We start from the raw sequence: 8,565 nt of genomic DNA on the forward strand, positions 1-8,565 counted from the left end.
AGGCATATTTCGGTCGATACAAACCTACCTCCTTTTGAGGTATATCCCGACCGATATTAGCCTACCTCCTTTGAGGTATATGCTAATTGATATGGATCTTCTCCTTGGAAGCATATTTCAGTCGATATAGACCTAGCTCCTTTTGAGCTATATCCCGACCGATATTAGCCTACCTCCTTTGAGGTATATGACAATTGATATGGGTCTTCCTCCTTGGAAGCATATTTCGGTCGATACAAACCTACCTTCTTTTGAGGTATATCCCGACCGATATTAGCCTACCTCCTATGAGGTATATGCCAATTGATATGGGTCTTCCTCCTGGGAAGCATATTTCGGTCGATACAAACCTACCTCCTTTTGAGATATTAGCCTACCTCCTTTGAGGTATATGCCAATTAATATGGGTCTTCCTCCTTGGAGGCATATTTGGGTCGATACAAACCTACCTCCTTTAGAGGTATATCCCGGCCGATATTAGCCTACCACATTTGAGGTATATGCCAATTGATATGGGTCTTCCTCCTTGGAAGCATATTTCGGTCGATACAAACCTACCTTCTTTGGAGGTATATCCCGGCCGATATTAGCCTACCTCCTTTGAGGTATATGCCAATTGATATGGGTCTTCCTACTGGGAAGCATATTTCGGTCGATATAAACCTACCTCCTTTTGAGGTATATCCCGGCCGATATTAGCCTACCTCCTTTGAGGTATATGCCAATTAATATGGGTCTTTCTCCTTGGAGGCATATTTCGGTCGATACAAACCTACCTCCTTTGGAGTTATATCCCGGCCGATATTAGCCTACCTCCTTTGAGGTATATGCCAATTAATACGGGTCTTCCTCCTTGGAGGCATATTTCGGTCAATACAAACCTACCTCCTTTGTAGGTATATCCCGGCCGATATTAGCCTACCATCTCCGTTTGGTTATATCCTTTTCCCTTCTTATCAGGGACTTATGAAACCTAACCCATATCAACCTCTATTCTATTTTTCTTCCTCTCTTTTTCCTTGGTGTGGCCGGCCCCTCCTCTTTCTCTCTTCTCCATCTTGTGGCCGAACCTCATCTATTCCTTGGAGTCCTTGTGGTGGCCGGATCTTTCTTGGAGAAGAAGAAGAGAAAAGGAGGTGATATTTCTAACATCCCTTGGAGCTTGGTGGTGGCCAAACCTCTTCATCTTTGGAGGAGTTTTTGGTGGTCGAAACCTAGAAGGAAGAAGAAGGTGCTTGGCGGTTCTCATCTCGGAAGATCGTTGCCCACACAACGTCCAAAGTTAGAAGAGCAATACGGTAGAAGATCAAGAGGTTATTTTGCTTACAAAGAAAGGTATAACTAGTAATTGTTTTCCGCATCATACTAGTTTTCTTTATATAGTTATTTATGGAAATACCAAACACAAGAGGCATATGATTCTAGAGTTTTCGAAATAGTTTTTTTGAGTTTATGTTTTCTTCTTTTTCGAATTTGTGATTCGATTGTTCTTTTTGGTTAACCTAGAGTTATTTAAGGAAATAAATATTAGCTTTCCTTAAAAGGCTTTGCCTAGGCGGTGATGGTTGCTCTCATATCTAAGAAGGTCATGTGCCTCGCCATGCAGTCCTGGAAGCCAATTTTAGAAATTAATATTTATGGAATTAATAACCTAGGTAGATTTGAATCAATAGTGTTAAGTTCCGCTTGCGATTCAAATCTAAACCATTAAGAACAGATAAGTTAAATTTGGAATCAATGATGTTAAGTTCCATCTGTGATTCCTAATTTAACTTCTGAAGAACACAATAGGCTATTTAAGGAAAGGTTCGACACTTGTACAAAAAATTTTTATACAGTGGAACCGGTACAATTTTCTTAGGACTAACCAACAATTGGTATCAGAGCTAGGGTTTGCCTCTGTGTGTTTGGTTTTCATATTAGGTTATACACATGTCATACATAATTTAGGCAGAATAATAGTAGGATGTGCTAACTTTGTGGCTGCAGGCTCCAACTATTATGGCTTATAGATGTTGTATGTGATTGGACCCTAGGACATGTCAAGGGCATTATTTTTATGTGTGCATGATTGTATGTAACTAATACAGCAGGAGCTGTATTAGCCTTAGGATTTTAGAATTTTATTTTCGATCTAGATTACATGTACATTCCTTCGTGAAATATAGGATCGATATATGTAAAATTCTATTTTTGTCGCGGATCGGATTCTTGTGAGGCGTGATACTTTTGGAGCACCAGAGGCGCAGCGGAATAAGAAGCAAGATGGATGTGACAACTCGACCCGATGACAGTGGCTAAAGATGGCAGCAGCTAGGGTTGGAGCACATGGAGGATAGTAACAGGAAAAGGTCATAATAGTTGGAAAATAATTTCCATATTTATTGTTTTAGTTACTGTGATGTGTGTGTATGCATGTGATGTATGCTAGGATAACTTAAAATTCCTCACTTTAAATGACTAAGTGGGAGAGGGATTTATTTTAATAAATTCCACGGTCTCCATTACTGGTTTGTAAGTGATGCAAACAAACTTGCGCATTGACTCTGAGTGCCTTCCTCCATATCGGATGAGTTTGTTTGCGGATCACTAGATCAAACTTCCATTTAGGATGATTATAGGAAATTAATTAAGAGCGTGTGATCTTCCCCATCGAAAGGGGCATAATCTTATTAATGTACTTAGTGTCAAGTAATGGTATACACTTAGGCACGTCTAATAGTATCCTCCCCATCGGAGTCACTGCTATTATTTGTGTGACCAAAGAAAACCAACTATTAATTTGTCATAAAGATAGGTTGACAAGATAATAAAATTAAAACCCCTCTTACAAATGTTGAGATTTTGTATACGTCCACACTATCGTGGCATACAAAAATTCATGATTTTATTTGTCAGTTTGACAAGGAAATAAAATTAATGGGAAAAACCCCTCTAACAAATGTTTGATTTTGTATACGTCCACACTATCATGGCATACAAAATTCACGGTGTTTGAGGTAATTTTATTTGTCATAAAGACTTATTGACAAGATAATTAATGGGTAATACCCTCCTCTTGCAAATGTTCAATTTTGTATACGTCCACACTATCGTGGCATGCAAAATTCACGGTGTTTAAGGTGTTGGTGAATTTAAATAATATTGTTTGAGGAATAAATGTTACACTACAAGAAAACAGGGCTTCATAAACAAATTTTTAAAACAGAATTAAAATTTGTTTCAGATTTTGTTAAATTAGAGACAGATTTGCTACAGAATTATAAATCTGTTTCACTTTAATAAAATATCATATTTACAAAAAAAAATTGAGACAGAATTTGAAACAAATTTGAGATGAAACTACAAATAATTTTTTATAAACAAAAATAAATACAGATTACAAACAAAATTTGAAACGGTATAATTTCTGTTACAAAATCCGTTTAAAATTTAATAAAAATTAAAACAGAAAATAATCCGTTTCAAATTTATATAAATATTGATAATTTTAAAAAAATGAAATTAAAATGTATTTCAGATTTAGATAAATTAGAGATGAAATTGCTATAAAATTACTAATTTGTTTCACTTTAATAAAATATAATATTTGGAAAAATAAATTGAAACCGAATTTGAAACGAAATTATAAATAAATTTTTACAAACAAAAATAAATACAGATTATAAAAAGAATTTGAAATTATATAATTTTTGTCACAAAATTTGTTTAAAATTTAATAAAAAATTGAGACAAAAAAATAACCAGTTTCAAATTTATATAAATATTGATAAACAATTTTAAACATAATTAAAATATGTTTCAGGTTTAGATAAATTAAAAACGATTTGAAATGATGTTGTAACTAAATTTCTATAAACAAACATAAATACATATTACAAATAGAATTTGAAATCCTATAATTTTGGTCACAAAATTTGTTCCAAATTTAATAAAATTAAGAAAATAATTCTTTTCAAATTTATATAAATAATAATATAAATTTTAAATAGAAAAGAAATCTATTTCATATTTATATAAATTAAGCAAACATTTGCTATGAAATTACTAATCCATTTAACTTTAATAAAATATAATATTTAAACAAATTGAGACTAAATTTAAATAAATTAGAAACAAATTTACAAATAAAATTTTATAAAAAAAATACATATTAAAAATGAAATCTAAACAAATTATATTTGCCAAAAAAAAATATTTATAAAAATGAAAGGGAAAAATTATATTTCAAATTTTTTAAATATAAAAAATTCATTAATACAGTTATGAAACAATTCGATCTATCCACTCAGATCCTGTCATCCTAACCATTCATCTAGATTTAGAGTGCTCAGATCTCTTCATCCAAATGGATCTTTATGATTCAAATCCAAATGATCTGAGGGTTAAAAATTAGCCCTAATTTTTATCCCTTTCTTTTTCATCCCGACATTTCATTCTGTACCTCTTGATCGCACACCTGAAGCCCACACCCGAACCTCCCTTCTTCCTCCTCCAACCACAGTCCACCAAGGTCGGCGGTCGCCGCCCTCATCACAGCCGGCCTTCACAACATCCCATCTCACTTTACCCTCTCTCGATCGGGAGAATCTCCTACCGCCGACAGCCCTTCTTCATCTCCTCTACCTCTCCCAATTGAAAAAGGAGGAGCCATCTCGTCCTCTCCAATACTCATCCCCGGCGCCACCACCACATCCTTACTCACCGGCGGCCACCATTCTATCTTCTTCCTCAACCAATCGGGAGAGGAGGCACTGACCATCTCCACCTTCTTCCTCTCCCGATTGGGAGCGGAAGCGCCACCTTGGGAACTCTCCAATCCAGGGCTCTTCCATTCATCCATCCTCATCCACAGCTCTCTATTCAATTGGGAGAGATTTTGACAGCCCACCTTCATCCACCGACAAGTTTACATTAGTGAGCTTCAGGATTCCAAGCTCTTCTGCACTATACACCCTTCAGAATCCGTAGGTGGTAGCATGATTCATTTCCGCTGCTCGTCACACGCCATCCATTCCGCTCGAGGTTGAAACTTCATCCACAACTGTCGTCTATCCGCAGCATTCTTTCAATGTGTTGGTTGATTTTTTTTTTGTGTGTGTGTTGGGTTGTCTAGTTTGATTGTTGAATGGTAATGACATTAGCTTCCCATGTTAAGATTGCATGCACTTTGGTTTAACTTGATTAATGCTCACATGGTGTTTGATGAAATGTTTCTTCCATTAGTTGGACTCTAGTTGATGCATTTAAGTTGTTCAATTTCTTGCAATGGTTATTTCGTTTGAATATTTAAATTTGTGTTCTTTATTTGAATGCAATTATGTTAGATTAGATTAGGATTCGTTGTATGTTAGTTTCGTTAGACGCTTACTTTATGTTGTCTCTAATTCTCCGCAATCGTACTTAATTATATTAGTTTTCATTACTTGTATTGTCTTTCATTTATAGTCCTAGCAACTCAACTAAAAACCCCATCACATTTCATTTCTTAGTCTCCACAATTAGTAACAAATCTGCGATGTTGGCTAGGAATTCTAAATTCTACAATGTTAATATTGAATTTTGAGTTGTTATAGATCTATGATATATAGGTTTAGTTATCTGAAATTACATGACTTTATAAGTTTAAGATGTTGTTTCAGTTTGTTTCATATTCCAATATAGTGATTTTAGTTTCAGTTACTTCTGACAAATATATTTTATATTGTATGAGTATAAGCAATTTGAGTTTTTCCGGCTAAGAATTCTAAAGTCTTCAATGTTGATTCTGTAGATTTGTGTTATATAGTTTCAGTTTGCTGAAACTATATGAGTTTATAAGTTTCTAATGTTGATTAGTCCTATTAGCTTCAGTATATTTCAGATTCCTATATAGTGATTTCAATTTCAATTACTTCTGACAAATACTTTTCAGATTGTATGAGTATCAATAATTTGAGTTCTGTTGGTTAGGAATTTTAAAGTCTTTGATGTTGATTATGAATTTTATGTTCTTATTGATCTGTGTTGTTAGTTTTAGTTTGCTAAAACTATATGAGTTCATAAGTTTCTAATGTTGAAGAGTCAAACATCATTTTTCCTTTAAACTCATCTCAATTCTCACCTCTGATTTAACTGTATCAGGAGTTATAGGTTTTACTGTGACTGAAGAAGAGACTACATCTTCAATGTTAATTTTGTTACTATGATCAAGTTGCAGGTAAGTAGAGGTATGCATTATACAGGGTGCATGATGAACTTGCCATGCATATATATTTTTACTTTAAATAAAAAATTTTGCAACATGATGAACCTGCCATATAGGTCGCATTAAGTATGATAAGGGGTGAATGCATTATTGGTTATTAAAATTTCTGTAAGTTACATTTATTTTTTTTGTATTTATGACAAGGGGTAAGCATTTTTTATTTATTTATGTGATGCAGGATATAAGTAGAGGGAAAGATATTGGTTTCAACAAAGGAAGATCAAGGGGGAGAGGATACGGAGATGATACTCTCTTATAATACAAGATAAGTATATATATTAATGGTATACAAATTGAAGAAATCATTGAGTTACATAATATTTACTTTGATCATGCATGTATGCAACATGATACAATGCATGAATTCGACAACATACCAAATGAAATACAAGTGTGTGAATTTATCTCAATATTGTATTTATTAAATGACATCCATTATATGTATTTATTTGTTATAGGATGAGAAGGGGAAATCAATTTCAGAAATTATTTAAAGCTAAAAGAAATGGAACTCATTATCACAGAAAATAGGCAAAGGGAAGAAAAGCTTATCGAGGAAGGTAGATAATGTAAAATACCGGAAAATAGGCGAATATTAATAAGGGATTTTTCTGGAAATTTTGGAAATTTTTCTGGAATTTTTCGGAGCTCGTACTGACGAGTTGACGGGGATAAAAACGGGAATCCGGAAAAGCCTGTTTAGGCTACCCTATTTAAGTGAGGAAATGTTTATATATCCTTTTCCTTTTATTTTCTTTATTTCTTTTTATTTGCTCGTTGTCGCCGTTTCTTCCTTGCCGAGCCAACCCCGTCCCTCTTCTCTTCTTCTCCCCGACGCCGCCCGATTCTCCTCCATGCCCTAACCGCCGGTCACGACGGGTTTCCCCCTCTTCATCTCCTCCTCTTCTCGGTGAGGCCGAACCCCTCTCCTCCTCTGCCCTAGCTACCTTCCTTCCCCTCTGATCTGTGTGCCGATCGCCACTGCCACCGGTGACGCACGGAGCAGCGCCGGTCATCTTCCTCTCTTCTCCCGATCGCGCCACTTTTCCTCGTCGGTACTCAAGCCGCCGCTGTGCCCTAGGTCTTTGCCGCCGGCCACCGCGAGTTTTAGCTGTCTTCACGGCTGTATTCCCCTCTTCTGCCCTGTGCCCTAGCCGCGAGCCACCCGAGCACCGCCGCACCTCTGCCCTAGGTGACGGCCAAAGGGGGAGAGGACCATGCCCTAGTTGGGTTCACAGCCGTCGCCGCTCCTCTGCCCTAGCCTCAGCCGACGCCCCACTCCGATGCCGACAGCCACCACCAAGCCCATTTTCCTCTTCTAATTCTTCACTACCGGTCGTGGTTGCTGCTCTCCTCTAGGACAGTCACTGGAATTGGAGTTCTCTCCGACCACTGATCTTCTTCTTCGGGTCGTGAACAGAAGCAGAGCATTCAAGTCGTTCCTGTGGTCCCGTTTTGTTGTACCGTGCCCTAGCAGTGGTTAAAGTGGTAAGGGAGATTATTTTATTGCTGGATTTCAGTTGTGATTTGTGCATCTCATCTCAGTATTTTGATGATTGGGTGTGGGATTGCTAATTTAGAGTTTATGGTTTGGTTGGGCAGTAATTTCTCTTAGTGTTGACCACTGTTATCGACAGGAGGATGTTTCGGTCGCGAGGCAACTGTAGAGTCCTCAGATTTGGGAGGGACAGTGATTTCATCTACGCTGGCAGAGAGTTATACCAGCTATACGTCATTGGTGGAGCCATCAATTCTGGTGAGTGGTTAGCATTGATAAATGTGTAGTCTAATCTAATGGATTATAGACTTAGTTTATGTGTTCTTGGATTAAATTGATGTGAAGGATTTGAGTTGGATGCGATCTCTTGGACTTGTTGAGGACGGTTGATACGACATGCGTATGAAGGCGGGTACCTCTTGACTTATCTTTTATGATATCGTCATTTGGATATGCATAGTACTTTATAGCTGCAAGCAATGAACATGTTTGTCTTTGGTATGTCACTGGTTGATATCCATAGCATGTTAGGTTTGTCGCTTGTTATGTATCCGTGCTGATATCTCGTGATTTGTTACCATGAGTATCTTATTGTCATGAGTACTTTATTACCATGAGTATCTTAGTTTCTAAAGTGACATACCATGCTCTACTGAGGTTAGGACTAGGTTCTGAATTTTTATTTCTGGCAGGTGTTTCTAGATTATCTGATACCTAGGTTTTTATACCATACCTGACTTGTGTACCTCTATTTGTATCTCATATATGATTCGTGTACCTAGACTCTGATTCTTTGATCTGTGTATATTGTTGGTACATA

At 36.5% G+C, this 8,565-nt stretch overlaps 2 long non-coding RNA genes across 3 annotated transcripts; both read left to right on the forward strand.

The window, feature by feature from the left end:
* The first annotated feature begins 4,719 nt into the window (after positions 1-4,719).
* Positions 4,720-6,456, forward strand: LOC122041104. 2 transcript variants are annotated; one of them, XR_006128829.1, is made up of 3 exons: positions 4,720-5,025; positions 6,124-6,209; positions 6,426-6,456. It is a non-coding gene; the product is annotated as an uncharacterized LOC122041104 (long non-coding RNA). The 2 variants fall into 2 exon arrangements; XR_006128830.1 differs by having other exon boundaries at positions 6,124-6,199.
* Positions 6,457-7,644: 1,188 nt separating this feature from the next.
* On the forward strand, positions 7,645-8,151 carry LOC122041103. The gene is made up of 3 exons (XR_006128828.1): positions 7,645-7,735; positions 7,885-8,003; positions 8,091-8,151. It is a non-coding gene; the product is annotated as an uncharacterized LOC122041103 (long non-coding RNA).
* Positions 8,152-8,565: the final 414 nt, after the last annotated feature.

Source organism: Zingiber officinale, chromosome 2A (genome assembly GCF_018446385.1).
Source record: "Zingiber officinale cultivar Zhangliang chromosome 2A, Zo_v1.1, whole genome shotgun sequence".
NCBI classification, from domain to species: domain Eukaryota; kingdom Viridiplantae; phylum Streptophyta; class Magnoliopsida; order Zingiberales; family Zingiberaceae; genus Zingiber; species Zingiber officinale.